Raw genomic sequence first — 19,288 nt, 5'->3', positions numbered from 1 at the left:
GAGCCGGGAGCCGGGGCGCCCAGAGCCCGGGGCCAGGCAGAGCCGGGGGCGCCCAGAGCCCGGGGCCAGGCAGAGCCGGGAGCGCCCGCAGCTCCAGAGGTGCTGGCTCAGGGATGCCCAGTGCAGAGGAGCCGTCCTGCCCCCCCCCACAGTGAACTCAAAGGCTCGGCTCCCTGGCAGCACAGCGAGCCCCCGCGTAACGCTGAGCTCGGCGCTCGTGGGGCGGTCGCGGCGAGCTCCCTTCCGTGCGAATGGTTTTATTTTCTCATTCAAAAAATACACGCCTAGAAAACCCTGGCGGGTTTAGATGCAGTTCCCCGCTCTAGGAGCAGCTCCAGGGGTTTCATTTTTCCCGAGTTGAGCGCCCACTGCTGTAGTGAAGTCAGTGGGAACTGTGGACTTCGCCAGCACCTGCGCAGAGCCAGCCCCGTCTGAAAGAAAAACGGGCTGGGGGGGTTTTCTTGCAGAAAAATTTGATTTTTTTCCCCTGCAAACATTCAAAAACTGAACATTTTCTGCTGAACCCCCTCCCAAAATTTGATCCACACCCAAAATCATCCGGTTTTTGGTCAAAATCTTTTGAGTTGGGGGTATTTGAGTTTTTCAATGAAAAATCTAAATTTTCCACAGAAAGCAGATCCTTTTTGTGGAAAACGTTTATTAGCCGAAAACCCAATTTTCCATCAAAAAACAGGTTTCTTGGAAAACTTTTGACCCGCCCAAGACTGATTTCACGGATATGTTGTCTTTTCTGAAGATTCCTTAGAGATCACTAAGATCAGTCGATCCATACAGCTGTTAAGAGAGGCAAGGGTAGCACATTGCCAGCCCTGTATTTTAGGACTAGTATTTTCCTAGTAATTATCACCCCTTTGACAACATTGTGCTTGTGTTTACCACTCCAGCCTCCCATCAGACATGTGCAAACATAATGGGCCAGATTCTCAGCTGGTGTAAATCATGCTAATGCCACGAAATGAAGAGATGCTGATTTACACCTGGCCCATATTCACTGTACTTTATGTAGTTTTGAATGACTTGTGTCTCCTGCAGTTGATTCCTCACTGGGCCGTTGCTCTTTAACAAACCGCATTAATAGCGATCAATATTTTATTTTGTAGCTAGGGCTTTGGGGAACTTTTCCGAGGTTTCCCCACTGTTAGTGGCTTTTGAGTTTCTGAGGGAGCACTGCTGTGGTTTTGGTGTCGCTGGGCGAACACGTATTTGCTTCTCAGACCTGCTCCTACTTTCCTTGTGCACCTCCCAAAGCCAAAGGGAATTAGAGTGCCCAGGGAATGCAGGATCCGGTCTATGCCGGGTCATGCTTGTTCTCCGAAGGGCTCCACTTTCCTTGGGGCAGGATGACTAAAGCAGGGCTTTAGAAAAACAAAACCGAGTCAAGGCTTTGTGCTGTCCCTGGATCGAACAAGCGCATTCAGGATCCACTGGCAGTACGAGGCACAGATGATAAACTCTCTTTGTTCCTCTGTTGCTTTATGCTACCTTTCTTTTTCCCCTCCAGTTGTGCCTAGCAGGCAGGGTGCTCTGCCCAAAGGATGAAGCGTGTAGGGGTGTTTGGTTTCTGGGGCTATGTTACTGGGATACAGAGCATTTCACCTTCATCCACAAGACTCAGTACAAGCTCTGTCTAGGCTGTGAGCTGGGGGTTGATTCCCTGCTGGTGTACACATCCTCACACTCGCTTGAGTAGAAGCAGGGTAGCTGCTGTTGCATAGGAAGCAGCAGTGCTGGCACAGTGCATGCCCCCCGGTTTCAGGCAGGTTTGTACTTGGCACGGCTAAGCCATGCCTCTGCTGCCGCTAGTGTGCTCCCATGCTAGTTATACTCCCGCTAGCTCTCCGCACACTAGCACAGGCATGTGCACACGAGCAGGGGATCGCACCCCAGCTCATAGTAGAGATGTAGCCTAAAGTCCTTAGGCTCCTGAGTCTCATTGGTAAAAGTGACATAGGCACTTAGGGTCACGTCCTCAAACATACTTAGACACCGAACTCCCACTGATTTTCAGGGAGATGTAAACTCTTAAGGGTCAGATTTTCAAAGCTATTCAGGAGCCTAAAGCTGCAGATAGGTGCCTACTGGGAGTTGCAGAAACACCTCTCGGTGTCGTGAGGTGCCTAAATAGCTTTGAAAATCTGGCCCAAAATTACTTTTGAAAATGGCTCCTAAGTCACTTGGGTGCTTCTGAAAACGTTACTCCACAACCATAGTTGAGTCAGGGAACCCAGCTACAACACTGTTCAAAGCCGTAGTGTAGATGGGACCTCGCTGTAACGTCCCCTCTTTGCTACAGCTTTGAAGTGCTCTGTAACTGGATCCCCCGCTTGCTTGTGGCTGTAGCGTGGCTGGGGCCTAGGTCCCTGGCTGAAATCTAGGCGTGGCTGGTGGACACTTAAGGATCCCACTGTGGTTTGAAGGCCCTTGGGTGAAGTGAGTTGATGGCCTCAGTCCAGTTCCTCAGAGCACGTCTCCATGTCCCAAACACCCCCATTGCAACTGGCTCTGGGGAGCAGCCGCTTCCTGAATCAGCACGAGCCATCCTCTCTCCTGCCCCTAGCGTTGGCCCTCCCAGGTCGGGGTTGATGCACGTTGGCAGGGGAGCTGGCACGGTGCTGCGCTCGCTGTGCCTGGTCTGTGGGGAAATGGAGCTTTTCAGCAGCTCTGAGTCTTCTTCCAGAGGGGAGTGGGGGGATCTCCATCGCTTTCAGAGAGCAATGGGGCGCCCACCCGGGAAACCAGAGCGCTTCTGCGGCGCCCTTTGCGCAGATGCCCCTCGTCACTCAGACATGCCACTTGGCACCCGTCAAATCTAATCTGCCTGGGGTTTTATACTGTGCCCAGCACTTGGTGTGTGTCTAGCTGTCTATCCAAGGTACTTATCTGAGCAGCGCTCACTCTTCAGTGGTTTTATGCTCTGAGCGCCCTGGGGTGGCTGGGCAGTGCTCTTACCCCCATGTTACTGGTGGGGACCTGAGGCCCAGAGCGACTACGTGACTTTGGCCAGGTTCTGTCTACACTGCCGCTGGAGATGTGATTCCCAGCTCAGGTCGACCGATCCGAGCAGCGCGGCCACGGCAGCAGGAGAGGCTAGCTGCCCCAAGTGCACTCCCAGCCAAGACCCTCGCTGTGTGCTCAGGGCGGCCGCCCCGCCTGCAGCTCGCGGAACCACAGATGCGCTGCTATTTTTAGCACGCTAGTGCGCGTACGTCTACCTGAGCTGGAAATCCCACTGCCAGCTGCAGTGTGGACATCCCCCCGGAGAGTGCAGCAGAGCAGGGGACTGGAACTCAGGTCTCCATGTCTCCGGCTGGTATCCTAACGGGAGCGTGTTACAGAGAGAGCGTAACTATTCATTGGCTGGTTTTAACCCCCGGCTTTCTCCCACCTCTCCCCCAAGGCAGTCGTGATTACGATTCCCCTCCCCTCCCAGTGCCCCAGTTACTTGGGGCCTGACCCTGCGTTTCTTGCACACTCGGCTCTCAGTGAAGTTGGCAGCAGTTCAGAGTGCACAGATAATGCAGGATCGGGCCCCTGATGTTTTTGCTACTTTCCCACAAGAAGCGCTGTGTGATGCCACGGCTGGAGAGCCCTGCCCTCAGGAAGGCAGTAGGTAAGTACACACGGCTAGAGAGATGGAAAAGAAATGAAGAAACTCCCTGAATCAGACTCACTGCTAGATAAAACCTTCCCCAAGTCTTCTGTGAGGGCTAATCAGCTGGGCAATAAAAACTGTGTATGGGATATTCTGGGAGCTTTAACAAAGTCAACGGGCCTGATGCTGATCTCACTTACCCCCGTGCAAGTTGGAAAGGACTGAAGTTAGGTCCGAGGGGGGAATTGGGCCCAGCTGACCTGGCTTGCACCACCTCAGGGAAGCCTTAAAGTGTGACATTCAGCAAATGCTGACAGCCAGGTCTGTCCTTCGCTTCCAGTCTCTAATCTCCCCTTCCTAGGAAAGGGGGAGGGGAAGGGGAGTGAACAAGCATGGTCCCATTCTCCCTGCCCTAGAGAGGAGAAGAACCGTTGGAAGAGAGCCTGCCCACTCCCCCAGCCGCAGGCTCTCTTCAGCAGGTGGACACAGAGGCGCATGGAACAAAATTATGTTCCTATAAGAAATGTTTCTTAGTGCTCCTTGCCGGCCTGCTGCAAAGAGGAAAGCCGGTAAATATGGGAACTGGAGCCCTGCAATTATCCAGCCTGTTAAAGTGGGCGGTAACTCCTGGGATATTCTTGCTGACGTGCTCGCCCTGTTTTACAAGGCATGAGCCCTGCCTCCAGGAGGCCACAGTAGCAGGCTACATTAACTAAGTAAGGCCCAGCTGCACCCTCCTTTACTCAGGTGCAGCTCCCATTGACTGTGAGGGGAGTTTCATGTGCATGAGTGACACCAGATTGGAGTCCTTAAGGGTACGTTTACACGGCAGTAGAAGACCCACCGCAGCCAGGGCTGGCCCAGGTCAGCTGACTGGGGCTCGCAGCTATAAAGTTGCAGTGTAGATGTTCAGGCTTGGGCTGGTGCCTGGGATCTGAGATTCCCCCCACATCAAGGAGCCCAGACTCCAGCCCAGGCCTGAGTGGCTGACCGGGCGCTGAGACTGGGTTTTTATCGCAGGGGAGGCTACTGTGAGTCGAGGCTTTTCTCCACGAGGCCACACGCATGGGTCTGAACCTAACTTCTAAACTGGGGCTCTGTCCCGTTGAAATCAGTCAGGAGTGCTGCATCAGGCCCGGGCTCTGTTGCCAGTTGGCATCAAGCAGTTTTCCTGACTGGTGCAGAGAAGGATAATTTGCTGTGAGAACCGTATTGCAAAACCTGGCGGTTGCCTCCCTGGGCAGGACGGGTGCAGTGAGTCCATGGCACCATCCTCTGGATAAAGAGCATCCAAGGGATCCTCGCTGGAATCGCACCAGCACCAATCCTGCTCCAACTCAGCTCCGTGGCTGCAGGGCCAGGGCTCTCTGCCAGAGACTGGCTGAGTCACACTAGCGTACTGTGATTTCCCAGCAGATTCTCCTCTCTAGCCTGCCCCCTCAAGGCGGCTTTTGAAACCTTTAAAGCTGCCTGGCAGGAGCAGTTGGCAAATGGTGAACCTGAGCCATCGGCCTGGCTCCCGTCTCCAGGCTGGCCGTTCTGTGTGTCGCTGCCTTTGCCTGTTACTGCGGGGCCCTTGTTAGTGTCGGCCCAGTTGAATTTACCAGCAGATTTGGAGAGTTCTCAGCAGTTCTGGGATTAAAGTGCAGGTCAAATGGGAATTACATAAACGTCCAGCTCTGTTGCCTTCCAGCCTGAAATTTTGCTTGGAATTCAGCTGCTACAAATAGTAACCCTAAAAATACCCCAAACTGGGTTTATTTCCCTATCCAAGGGCCTGATCCAATGAGGTGCTGAGCACCCTGGAGTCTCTTGGGTGGGTGGTGGCTGCCCGTTACCTAGAAGAACTGAGGTCTAATTGCCCCAGGCCATCTCCTTTTTTAATTTTTTCTCCACTAGAATTCTGTAGGTCTCGCCAAGCAGCCTTATAAAAAACCAACCCAGCTAGTTCTCTCTCAGCTCTTGGAATGACCCCGTGATCAAGGAGCAGGGAGGAGCATGCATGGATTTCCAGAGGGGACTCTAGTAGGGTGCGGGGACGGCTCTTTCTGGCCAAGAGGCAGGGTCTCCATCAGTGGAGGTGAGGAGGCGTGGGAGCCAAGCTCTGGGATGGGAGGGTGTCTCCCTGTGCTAGGGCTGGCACCTAGCGATACGCTGAGTTATGCCGAGAAGTGGAAGAGCCTGAGAGAGAATCAGCCTGGGGAAATGGCTCTGATCTTGCTCTCGCTGCCTGGCTGGATCCTGCGCCCCTGGGAGGCGAAGGCGCAGGATTGGGCCCAGCATTTGGCATGAGGGCCCGTGTGTCTCATCATCCCAACTCCACTTTGGGCAAAGTTGGGGGGTGGGGTGGGGAAGAGAGCTGCATGTGGCAGGGAGCCCAGAGCTGAACTTTGCAGCGATCTGGCAGGCAGGGCCAATGCTCAGCCAATGCTCTGGCTGCTGGCCAGGGAAGCACTAAGAGATAGAGGGAATGCCAGGAAACTCAGCCTAACCTGTTGAAATCCTCCACATCTGTTCCTTTTCAAGCAGCCAGGCCTGGCTGGTGCTGTGAAACGTGCTGTTCTCTGGGTCCTGTGTCTGCAGTGACAATATCAAGCCATCCGCTGGGACGCTAGCCTCAGTTTCCTGGCCTCTGCGTCAAGCAGCGTTTTCCCTTTGCCTTGAGATTTCACCCTGCATGTTACCAGCTGCTTCAGAGGCGGCAGTGCCTCCACTAGCTTCTTCGGCTCCTTGACCACGCCTCGGGGGCTGTGTCCCTCAGCCTCCCCCATCACCACACTGCAGTGGGAATCGGCCGTGCTCCCCAAACCTCAGCGCTCTGAACCCCTGCTGCCCTTTCCCAGGAGCAGTGCTTGGGTCCTGCCCGCAGAAATTGTGGTTCCTCTGACAGCTGCTTCCGTGCCCGTGTTAGCGCAGCATCTGCCACCTCTCCAGTGCGGCTAGTGAGAGAAGCTGCAACAACAGGCCCTGCCTCTCTCCGGGCTTTCCTCACTGCTGCTCCGTGACGCGCTGGCATGGTGCTAAGGAGAGCTGTGCCCAAATGCGGCACTGGGTCAGTGATGGGGAGAAGCAAGGGTTGGGCCCCGTCCTCCAAGGTGCACCCTCCAACTGCTGCCTGGTGCCTTCTACCTGCCCTTCGGGGAGGGGAAGGGAAGCTGGCAGCCAGTTGGCGAAGGCTGATGTCTCCACTGGGACAGCTGAGCTGGGCTGGTCCAGGAGGCTGCTAAGTGACACAGGAGAAGAAGCTCTGAAATGTCCCGTGTGTCATGCAGAAACCTTGCTGTGGTTGAGTATTCCAGTGCTGTGTGTGCATAGCCCCAGGGCTGGTCTACACGGGGATCCTACATTGGCACAGCTACGTCGCTCCGAGAGGTGCATTTTTCACACCCCTGAGCGATGCAGTTCAACTGACCGAACTCCCCATGTACACAGCGCTTGGTCGACGGGAGAATTCTCCCATCGAGCTAGCTACTGCCCCGCCGGGAGGTGGATTCCTGTGCTGACGGCAGAACCCCTCCTGTGCCATCATAGTGTTTGAAGTGTAGACACAGCCATACCCTCAGCCTACAGCTTACATTTGTGGGTGGGAGTGTGGTCTAGTGGTTAGAATACAGCACTGGGAGGCAGGACGCCCCTATGCTGCCAGCATGTGACTTTGGATAAAGACACTGCCCCACTCTGTGCCTCAATTTCCCACTGTGTAGTGGAGGTACTGGTGCTCTGTGAGAGTGCTTTGAGATTGTCCTTATGTAGCACTTTCATCTGACAGAGTGTTGTGGATGGAGGGCTTTGTAACATTGTCATTTACAAGGGGCTGGCAGCAGGGCAGAGGCGGGGCTGGCAGCAGGGCAGAGGCCGGGCTGTGGGTTGCTTAGGGTGGGGGTGGAGGTATGTGGGCTGCAGATAGCAGGTGGGAGGTTGTGAAAGGGGAACTGACGATTGGAGCATAGATTGGGTATCGAATGGGGGAGCTGCTTACCTCCTTGCCTTTTATGACTCGCCTTGCAGTCAGGCAACCTCGATACAAAGTGAAAGGAGTGTGTGGGAGATTGTCAGTGATGCATTTGCAGCACGGGGCTGCTTGACAGTCCGAGTAGCAGATGCTACCCCTGCGCCTGTGCTGGGTGTGCGCATGTGCAGAGTAAGGCAGCAGTAAATTAGGGGAAGGGTCAGAAAAGGAGTGTCCCATCCTGTCATTGCTAAAGAACAGCTGAGGCTGGTGTTCAGCGGCTAGACCGATCTCTGCTCTTTGACATCATGGAAAGCTATTGTTGTTATGGTAATGCCACAGATGCTGATCAGAATCAGGGCGCCATTGTGCTAGGTGCTGTACATACACACGGCTCCTGCCCCAAACAGTTTACAATCTAAGAAGACACAATCAGAGGAAAGGAGACAGGCAGGGCTATAACATACAATCCCGAAGATCGGGGTGGCCAGTAAGTTCCAGTTAGAATTTTCCATGCTTTTGGGGGCAGCCACAGAAACATCTGGTGGAATAACACAAGGGAGCCATGCTGAGTATCAGGGTATGTCTACACTTGCAATTAAAAACCTGCAGCTGGCCCGTGCCGGCTGATTCAGGCTAAGGGGCTCGGGCTAAGGGGCTGTTTAATTGCAGTGTAGAAGTTCAGGCTCAGGCTGGTTCCTGGACTCAAACGTCTAGGCTGCAATTAAATACCCTCTTAGCCGCAGTCAGTGGGCACAGGCCAGCCGCGGCTGTCTAATTGCAGTGTAGACGCACCCTCAGGAGCCACCTAGGCTTTCAAATAGAGTTTCTTTTCCAGAAGGCTCACTCTTCATCCTGCACTGTTGCAAATGGCAAGTTAAACTTTCTGCACTCTTTTGAAGGCGCGCTGTAATTAGACATTCCTAATTAATGGCAGTGTTAAGCAATCATCCCAGATCCAGTTGCTTTATGCTAATTCAAACGAACAGTAGCTTAGACAAAATGAAAAAGCCAGGACGGACTTAGGGCATGCCTACACTTGCCATTTAAAGTGGAAAAAGTCCCTTTTTTGCGCAAAAACCGTGGAAGCGTCGACACTTGCCAATGACTTTTTGCGGTGAAACTCAGAAGTTTCACCGCAGAAAGAAAACCACTCCCCCGAGAGGTGTACAGCTCTTACCGGTGATGCTTTTGCAGTGATGTGCAAGTGAAGACACGTTCTTCCTGTTTACAGAGCGTTTAGCCTCCGCAGGATATCTCACAGTGACCACTCTGGCCAGCAGCCAGGTAAACAGGCACCCACCCCTCCCCTGCAAAGCCCCGGGAACTTTGAAACTCCCCTTCCTGTTTTCTTGGCAAGTGCTCACTTATCATCTGGCCAGGTGACAATGGCTGCTCCAGGGAGCAAACGATCCCCTGCTTGGAGCAATGCTGAGCTACTGGAGCTGATCAGTGTTTGGGGAGAGGAGGCTGTGCAGGGACCCAGGATGCCAAGTGATCACCCACCCCCCTTCCCACAAGACCTATCGTCAAAATGGAGAGAGCTGCGCTGTGGGATAGCTGCCCTCAGTGCGCTGCTCTCATTGGGGATGGAAGTGCTGCACATGTGAACAGTCTCTGATGCCTGTGGAAGTGAGTGAGAACACAAACCAGCGCTTTTCTTTCACTGGTTCACTATCACTGGTGAAACTGACAGCCCCAAAACTCTGCAAGTGTAGACATAGTTAGGGAGGGATTTCCCAGGGCTCAGCAGCGCCCAACCTGCACCAAGCGCTCTGAGCTCTTTTGGAAATCTGATCTCAGCTGTGTGGGAGGGCTTTGTGTGCCTCTGAACACCTGGCCATTACGGAACTTCCCTTGAACAATAGAACTGATCCTTCCCACAGCCAGAACCCATCAGTCACAATAGACTATCCACATACCTACCATATCCCCACCCCATCAATCTTCCTGGTCCTCACATCTCCATGAGAATAGATGGGTCCCTGGGTGGTTAACAGCCCCAGGTCCTGGCAGACTAAAAGGGGAGTGAGCCCCAAAGCAGAGTCCTTCACAAAAAACATCTGGTGAATTTCAATGAAAAAGAACCAGTGTCTGGCTCAAGTGAGTCCTTAATAAGACTGGCAGGGCAGGGCAAAGCAGGAATCTGCATTGGAATGACTGTCAGCTCTCTGGAGCAGGGACTGCCTTGCTCCCTCTTTGATCTTCGAAGACTCAGTGCTAAGACCAAGGCACTGGAGAGGCTTCTTGTTGAGGCACTTTTTGCAGATGACTGTGCCTTGATGGCCCATAGACAAGATGACCTTCAGGTCATCGCTGATAGATTTTCTGAAGCATCCCAGCTCTTTGACTTCACCATCGGCCCCGGGAAGACCGAGGTCTTGTTCCAACCAGCACCTCATTCCAATGCCACAGTGCCAGTCATCTTCATCCAAAAAATGTGTATCATTCAAGTATTTGGTTCAAGTATTTGGGCAGCACCATCTCAAGTGATGGTTCCCTTGATCAGGAAATCTCCAGAATTAGTAAAGACAGCCAGGTCCTTGGCCAACTTTGAACAAAAGTTCTTAACCAACACAACATCCATCTCTCCACCAAACTGAAGATCTACAGTGCAGTGGTTCTAACATCTCTCCTGTGTGGATCTGAGATGTGGACTCTTTATTGACGTCACATTAAACAGAGTGAGCAATTTCACATGCGCTCCCTCCCCTCAATAATGAACATTCGCTGGCAGGACAGAGTGACCGATATTAAGGTCCTTGAGAGAGCAAACACAACCAGCATTGAGGCAATGTTAGTGAGAGCACAACGTAGGTGGACCGGGCATGTCATCAGAATGGAAGACGCCGTCTCCCAAAACAGATCTTGTATGGGGAGCTGAGTCAGGGCAAAGGAAAGAAGAGTCATCTGTGTAAGCGCTTCAAAGATCATCTGAAGAGGAGTCTCCAGAGGGCTGGCATCAATCCCCAAAAACTTGAGCAAATGGCTCAGAACAGGACTCACTGGCTGTCTGACAAGATCAGCATGGGACAAGTTTGAGGGGATCGATGAAATCGTGTCCAGGCTGCACGTGAAAGGCGCCACAGAGCTGCATCATCAAACATTATAGATACAAACTTCCCGTGCCCTCGGTGCGGCCGACTCGGTGCATCAGGGTGCGGACTGTGGAGTCATATACGTAGCCGTATATGAGAATTGCGACAATATCGTCAGCGATGGACTCCCAATATATATGTACAGCACCCAGCACTGTGGGGTCCTGGGCTGTGACGGGGGCTCCTAAGTGATAAATGGTGTTTGGGTTTGTGTGGTTAAACCGTTGGCAACCTAGTCGGGACTGAGCCCACTGCTCTTGGAGTCCCCCTAGTGCAGGGGGCAGGAGAGGGCATGGCCAAGGCATTCCCCTGCCCCAGCTATTCCCCAGTGGTATGAGGCCTACGGGGGCCATTGTCATCCGGGTGCTAGTTGGGCAGAGCTCAGGGATTGTGTCAGGGGCTGACCCGGCCCCATGCCCAGCATTCTCCCCCCGCTCACGTTTCACCCTGACTCCCGCTCTTCCTCACCCCATTTCCCCTTTGCAAGTGACCTCGAATGCAGGCATTGGACAGTTCAAGCCCTGGTAGAACAGTACCCTGGCTGGCCTTTGTTGTCGCTGGCTCCTTGGCCACACACATCCTTGGCAGACACATCCCGAGAGCGACTCTCCACCCATCCCCTCCTGTTGGCCTTGCGCTGCAGTCTCCTGCTCAATGCCCTACTGGGGACTCGGCGCAGCATCGCTGGAAGCAGAGCGTCAGCACGCTCAGGCCCTGTGTACGCACAACAGCCGCCCCAGGTCTCTGCACCACCCGCAGGGAGATCTTGGTGGGCTGGGCCCCCTACGATGGTCTCACCCCAATGTGGTCGGGAAGTCACGAGCGTTGCTAGGCTATTGAAAAGTACCCAGCCCCCAACTCCGAGCAAGCTACCCTGGAAAGGTGTGTGGGTGCAGCATGGTCCTGTTCTATGGGACCTCAGCATCAGCGTAGGCATGGTTAAACCGTGGTGCAAGAGAGGAAGGTGGGGGAGAAAGCGGCTTATTAAAGAAAAACTAGGTCAGGGCTTAACCTGATTTGAATTCTGTCTTCGTATTTCCACTGGAGGCATAACACTTTCTCCCGCCAGCTGATGGAGCATTCAGGGCAAACTGGTAGAAGAGCTTGTGTAAGTGTGGACTTAGCCCTGGGAAAGGTGCAGCACCCCAGGAGGTGCAGAGCAGGTGAAGTGTGGACAGCAGCAATGCATGTCTCCTCCATGCCAGGTTGCCCCAACAGCGACGTGGCAGGAGAGTTCATTCTCCATGCCCATCCAACCTGTGCCCTTCGGCTGTGAGTTTGCTGTGTGGTATGGGCCCGCGTCCAACCTTGGGCCTGGACCGAGACGTGGAGCTTGTCCAGAGTTAAACAATGCCCTGGCTCTTAGTGTCTGAAACACTAAACGTCAAACTGAAAGGCCTCCCATTGTCACCGTGCCCCGGAGTGACACAAAGGCCTGGTGAGGGGTGAGGATCTGACCAGAGCTTCCTCAGCCGCCAGGCTTAGGCGAGGGAGCTCCCTTCTGTTGGAGCTGAGACTGATCAGAGCTTTTGCCCCTTCCAGAAGAAAGTGGAAATCTCCTTTCTTCAGCTTAGCTGCAGCAAAGACCCTGCTGACGGGGAGGGTGGTGAAGGTGGAGGGGACAGACTTCAGGGTGGAGAGAGGAAACTAGATTACGTGTGAGCCTCTCAGTGGTGGTGGTATAGGTGCTGGAACTAGGGGTGCTGCCGCACCCCCTGGCTTGAATTAGTTTCCATCATACGCAGGGTTTACAGTTTGATTCAATGGCTCTCAGCACCCCCACTATACAAATTCTTCCAGCACCGCTGGCTGGTGGTGATGGTTTTATTGGGTGCTGAGGTGCTCTGGTGATGATCGCACTATAAGTGCTTAGACAGCTCAGTTCTGAAGAACCTCGAGTGTCAACCTGCCGCCCATGGCAGCCCCCCATAGCCTGGTGAGGGTCAGCTAGGGAGTGTGGATACGTGGGGTCAGGGATGCAAACCTGTCGCTCAAATGTCCCTCTTGTCTAGGGATGTCACTCACGTTTAATGCCCAAATTCCCAGTGTCCCGCATCAGTTTGGTGCTCCTTCTCATCAGTTATTGACAATTGTTCACATCAGAAGTGAAGAATTCATCATTCGTAAGGCCAGACGGGACCCGTACGAAACCGCCAGGGCCCAGACTGTCGCCCCACGACACCCGCGTTGACCCAAACAGCTTGTGTCTGTGCTGCAGTGTAACTCTGAGCTAGATGGCCAGGCTTCATTTCAAGGAGAATGTCCCATGTTGCACGGTTAATTACCATTCCTGTTTAAACGTCTGGTTCTCAATGCCAGTTTGCTTGACTTCAGTCCTGCCAGGTAGGTCACAGAGGGCTGGTTACCCTGCAGGAAGGAATCCCGCGGCATTTTTAAGTTTTCTGCCCAAATAATGTTTGTGCATCCCTCATTTGGGGTCACACGCTGCACCCCGCATTTGGGTCTGCATGGGCTGAGAGACAGGTGCCTGATTTCTCTCTAAGTGACCCACACTGGGTATCTAGGCACTTAATCTGCTCTGATCTCCAGGGCAGGCGGAGATGGGGGCAGCCATTAAATGGTCTGTGTTTCCCCGACATGTACACAATTGGGGGAGCAGAACTCCAGCTTAAAACACGTCTGTGCAACTGTGAGAGGCTGGCGGGCTGGCCCGGGGGCAGCAGATGGTGTTGGGATGCCATCCCATCTACCTGGTGGTGCCTGTTCTGCCAACGTCTGATGGGAAAGGCCGTCACCAAGCACTGGCAAATGGGGCTCCATAAAGCTCTTTCCTGCTGTATCCAGTGGCTCAACAGCGAAGGCTCCATCCTACAAGATCAGCAGTTGGCCTCACTGGGGGTGGAAGTAGACGAATGTGGCTAGTGTGCTCCTCTTGAGTGCCAAGGTGACGGGTTCAAATCCTGCTTAGGTCATAAATGAGTTTGGTGAGCTCAGAGCCCCCAGTGGGTAGCTGTCCTTTATTAACTGTCTCTCCCCAGGCAAAGGTGTCCTTGGTGATGCTGGGTTCATGTAAACCCAGCCACTTCATGGGAGAGGAATGACTCAGCATAGGCCAGCAAAGAGTTAACAGAACACCAGCTACCGGAAGCACCTTTGAATGCCCCAAATATGGAAGTTGCTGAGTGGAAAACCAAGACACTGGCCCTGGTTTTGACGAGGGTTAAATTTAGCTCTGCTGGATCTGTCAGTTGATTTCATTTCCTCTCTCTCTGCACGGGTGAGGTGAGGCTTGCAACAGTCTAGTAACCTCTGATTGTTTGCTCATCGGTGACATGCTTCAGAGCATGCAGCGTAATTCCGCAAAGCTGTCTCCTGGCTGGGATCCCGATCTTCACTCTCAGGACAGACTCCCTTGTGGTCCTTCTGAGACCCAGGAATTGGGCTGAAGGATGCCTGGTCTAGGAGTCCTATAGAGTCCTCAGTATTAGGACCAGCCTTGTTGGGTTTGTGTGTGAATCTGCCCTGCAGGCTCCGTTCCCTATGACTGGGACGTGCTGCTGGCAGGACATTGGGAAGCAGGAATCCCAGCCTGGACGTCTTCCTCCTTCAGCCTTGTCATTATGTTTCTTGCCACCACCCCAGCTCCCCCAAAGAATCAATCCCGAGTGAATGGGAGGGAGCCCTGTGCACGGGACGGAGTGTCAGGAAACCTGGGGATTAGACCTGGCTCTGCCAAAACTCGCAAGTCATTTCCCTTCTCCGTGCCTTAGTTTCCCCCCCGGAACGTGGGGAGAACACATGCCTGCTTCAGAGAGGCGCTGGGCAGGTTAATGTTCGTAGGGCCCCATAGCTCGATAAAGGACTCCAGCAATGCATGCAGGCAAGTCAGACCTCATTATTAAACCCCTCCCCACGGCTCTGCCTTGGCCTCTCGCTCTTGCTGTGACATCCTGACAGTCTAGTTCTAGGTCTCTGAGAGGAGACTCTTAGGTTATCGGTTAGGGTCTTAGAATGGGGCATCCTAACTAGGTCTCACTCATGACCTCACCATGTCTCCAGAGCAGAAAGCCTAATGCACTAACCCACTGCACCCCCCTAACTGCCCGGCAGGGGCCCTATTCATCAATCCAGTTGGGTACAGTTTGTCAGCAGGGACAGAGATCTGTACATATTTGGTTTGTTTCCCTCTCCAGAGGGCTCTTTCTGTAGCTGGACCCCAAACCTGGCAGCTGCCCTCCGGATCTGTGTGTTTATCTTTACTATGCCCATCCCCCGCAGTACATGCCTGTCTCCGTTAGGGTTACCGTCTCCATCCCTGGGGTGGGTTATGGCTGGAAGCAAACAGGTGGGTTTAAGCCTCAGCTTAGCTGCTCCAGAAGCTCATTCTACAGCTGGGCACTTTCACCTGAAAGCATCCCACCTTTGATTCTCGTGAGCATCACCCAAAACTCTGCACCTCGGAGGATGCAGCTGTCTCAGAGGGTCATAGATAGGAGTGGCACTATCGGGTGTGGCTGGGTCCTGCTCTACCAAGGGAGTTGACAATCAAGGCCCAGGCCTTGCAGTGGGACCAGTGGCGGGTGCCGGGCATTGTTGGTATGCCAAGCTGGCAGTTTGGGGAATACAGCTCACCTTGCACAGAAGGCAGCGTGGCTGTAACTGCCTGACATTCAGTGATTACCGGCCTGAATCCTAGTGGCACAAGAGTTAAGGGGAATGCTCCTGATTACGTCGGTCCTGTCCTACTGTCCCATCTCCATTGCAGATGGGCTATGTGGGCGCCATGTTGCTCTTGATGTCCTCTCCTGCTGTATTATAATCCCAGTTTGATCTTGCCTGTTGGCCTGGATGCAAACTGTGTTCTGCATGGTGAATTTTACAAAGCAGACCTGGGGACAGCGCCTTGGCTAGCAGAACTTGGAATAGCTCCACCAACAGAGCCATTCCGTGCCAAGCTGCACCAGCTGAGGGTCTGGCTCATGGCCATTAGAGACCCAGGTGTGGCGCTGGTGACAGCTGGTCAGAAAACTTTCAGTACATAATAACGGCCATACTGGGTCAGACCAAAGGTCCATCTAGCCCAGTATACTGTCTTCCGACAGTGGCCAATGCCAGGTGCCCCAGAGGGAACGAACAGAACAGGTAATCATCAAACGATCCATCCCCTGTCGCCCATTTCCAGCTTCTGGCGTCATCCTGCCCATCCTGGCTAATAGCCATGGATGGACCTATCCTCCATGAACTTATCTAGTTCTTTTTTGAACCCTGTTATAGTCTTGACCTTCACAACATCCTCTGGCAAAGAGTTCCACAGGTTGACTGTGCGTTGTGTGAAGAAATACTTCCTTTTGTTTGTTTTAAACCTGCTGCCTGTTCATTTCAGTAGAGCTAGAGTCTGCTGGATTATAAACTCCCTGGGACTGGGACCGGTTTATACGTTCTTGAGCATATTGTTACTTAAATAATCTCACAAGTGGCCTTACTGTGCCTAGCCCATGTATAATATTCTGCATTGCTCTTTCTATACCCCTTCCCCTCCCCCCTCATGCTTCCTTCATCCTGCCGCACTTCCCACACCCTGCTCAGCTAGACGCTTCGGCCCATAGGCCAGTGATGAGTCCCTGCTGTGAAGTGTCACAATGTGTCAGCTACCGACCAGGTCACGCTACCCATCCTCCTCCATCCAGCATGAAGGCCGGTTCCTCAGGAGGGAGACCCTAGGCAGGTGGCGTTGATCTGTGTTTTAAGGCTGGGTGGCCGGCTGAAGGGAGATAGGAGCGCTCCTTCCACATCTCCACACGCTAAGCACCATTCTCCTCCCCTGCCCTGTGCGATGAGTGTAGAGGCAGGTTCTGGGCTGCTGGCTGATGTGAGCTCTACAGAGGGAATGGCTGGGAAATGGAGAGATCCTTGGGGCACTGTTTACAGCAGGACTGGGCTATGCGTCTGCTCTGTAGCTCCAGGGAAGCAGAGGCTGGGATTTCATCTATTAATCTCAGCTGTGCTGGCATTGTGGTTCGTTCTTGTGCATCTGTCTCCAGTCGAGGCTCGGTCCTGGGGCAGGTTGGGAGGGGAGGCTAAGGCGGTGAAGCCCCTTTGAGTAGCTCACACAGGGTGTACTTTACCCCAGCTCTGACTCGCCTCAGCTGGGCCGACGGCCGTGCTCTTTGATCCCTGCACTGTGGGTTTTACCTTAGTCCTCAGAGTTCTGCGAGGGGTCTTCTTGCACTGGCTGGGGGTGGAGATAATGCAGGCAGGAGCGGGCTGGCTTCCCTGCACACTTGTCAGTGCATCCCAGCACAGACCCGGGGCACCCCTGGCTACTGCACCCCGAGGACTCACACACATCTTTCCTGACCTGTGCTGTGGCTCTCGCTAACCTCATTTCTCTCCCACCTCCATTCCCCGCCGCTCTCTGCATTCTCTGCTGCCCTCTCCTTTGTCTCACTTCTTTCTTCACCCCAGGTGCTGCTCCTCAGACATTCCCGTCCCCACGGCCCATCTTCTGGCTGCTTCACCAGCTTTTCCCACAGCTTTGCTTCTCTCTCCCCTCCGGTCCCCGCCACCCTCACACTGCTCTGCCTGATGGCGTGGCCGGGCCCATGCCAGCCCCGTGAGTGCTCTGACACTAGTGCTGGTGCAGGTTCGTATGTTGCATGACAAAAGCAATCAAGAGAACCAGGCAAATACTGGAGTTTTCAGTTTGCTGGTAATTCTGAAAAATTGCTAATACACCTCTACCCCGATATAATGCGACCCGATATAACACGAATTCTGATATAATGCAGTAAAGCAGTGCTCCGGGAGCGGGGGGGGCTGTGCACTCTGGCGGATCAAAGCAAGTTTGATATAACACGGTTTCACCTATAACGCGGTAAGATTTTTTTTGGCTCCCGAGGACAGCGTTATAGCGAGGTAGAGATGTATATATACATTTAGTTAGTTAGTTAGTTATTTCTTGTTGAACAAAGCTCTTCATCCTCCCACAGTGTGAACGTTTCATTGCGAGTGTGAGCATTTTAAACATTTTAAAAAATAACACAGAAGGAAATATTAAAAAAAAGCAAAATGTTTTGAACATGTAAAAATGAAACATTTTGATTTTTTTCCAGTCTTTTTAGGGTTGTGTTTTTTACTGAAGGGATTTGGCAAAACTGACACGAATTCTTGGGAGTGTCAATATAGTGGAAACTGCATTTTTTTATTTCCCCCTGAAAAAAAGGTTTTGGCTGAAAAATTTCACCCAGCTCTACTGATTGACAGCCTTCTCTAGCCTGTCCCGCCCCCATCTCTACACATGCCCTTCTGACTCATCGCCTGTCTGTTTGCGGTTTTCTCTGTGGCTGTCTCAGAAGCGCTGAGCATTGTTCTTGTAAAATAACCCCATTTCAGGTTTGCTTGTAAAACATCAAAGCCCCAGGTGGAGAGATACAAACAGGGCACTAGTGGGAAAGGGCGTTGGGATCAAGGAAACCTATTCTGTGAAGTGCCTCACGTTTATCTGAATGGAAGCTGGCACCTGTGTAGGACAGACCTGCAAAGACTGTCTAATCTCACAGTGGCTTTGATGAGGCATCAAACCAGCGACTGCCACCCTGTAGTTGAGGTCTCACCAATCAGACATCCTGACCTGGCAGTTCTACTCTGGGCTAAATTCTCTAGTCTTTAGTGGAGCAAATCTTCTGTAGATTTAAAGGAGAGATTTGCATGATTAAGGACCATGGAATTTGGCTCTAGGTAAAGATTGCTCCTATTCACTCAATTGACTTACTCCCCCTGTATATTCAGAGCTAGATCTGAGGACTTTGCTGGCTAAAGTAAGTTTCTGCTGCATTTTGCTCCTGTTTTCCCACGGAGGGGAGCATAGCTCGAGGCAGGGAGCTGGATTCTGCTAGCTCACACATCGTTAAACAATGATCTGTGTTATGACTGCAGAATCTTTAATTTAGGAGAAGGGCAGTTGGGAGTCCGCTGACTAATCCTCTCACCCCCATCCTACATAGTGTGTGTGCAGGCGTACAACTTCCTGAATCGCTACTTAAAGCCACAATAACGTTGTATCCTTCTTTAGCACCTTTTAGCCAAGGAGCTAACAAGAGCACCCAGTGTACGTTTGTGAATGTACCTCACCCCCATGCATGTTTGGGTCTGCTACAGGGTGTACCAGCCCTTAAGGGAACAACAGGGGAAGTCTCTCAGGTCAGAAGCACCCTGCCCTTATGTCTCCCTCCATATGCCTTGTAAAAGTGGTAGCCCAGCAGCTGAGCGGCTGCTCCCAGAGAAGCGTTTGTAGTGAGTCCAGATCCAAGGTGGTCCAGTGGCTGGGAGTTCCACTGGACCACCTTATTTTAAATGGTTTGTGTTACAGGCGGGGTTGACACTCTTCATGAGTCCACCTGAATTGTCCCAGTGGCACCTCCTAGTGCTTGTGAGATGCTTGCAGGTCCCAGGCCCACAATCGCTTTCGGCCCTCAGAATATTCCAGGGTGGGATAAGAGCACAAAACCTCCCTATGTGCAGTCGTGGTGTTGCACAGCGACGGGCCAATGCCGCACCGTGACCTGGTGGCACTTTGTGGCCACACAAATAGGAGACACGGAAAAAAACCTGACAACCCTGAGGTGGTTCTTGCATCAACACAGCAGTGAAGCAGACCTGGCCAGCCCT

General features: G+C 52.9%; 1 protein-coding gene across 1 annotated transcript in view; it reads left to right on the top strand.

The window, feature by feature from the left end:
• ENTPD2 (ectonucleoside triphosphate diphosphohydrolase 2) overlaps positions 1-19,288 on the top strand; it is a 46,438-nt gene that overhangs the window by 242 nt on the left and 26,908 nt on the right. The window lies entirely within an intron of this gene.

The sequence above is a fragment of the Terrapene carolina genome, unplaced genomic scaffold, assembly GCF_002925995.2.
Source record: "Terrapene carolina triunguis isolate 2854851 unplaced genomic scaffold, T_m_triunguis-2.0 Scaffold449, whole genome shotgun sequence".
Classification (NCBI taxonomy): Eukaryota; Metazoa; Chordata; order Testudines; family Emydidae; genus Terrapene; species Terrapene triunguis.
The sequence above is the reverse complement of the archived record's forward strand: the minus strand, read 5'-3'. Positions and strand labels throughout refer to the sequence as shown.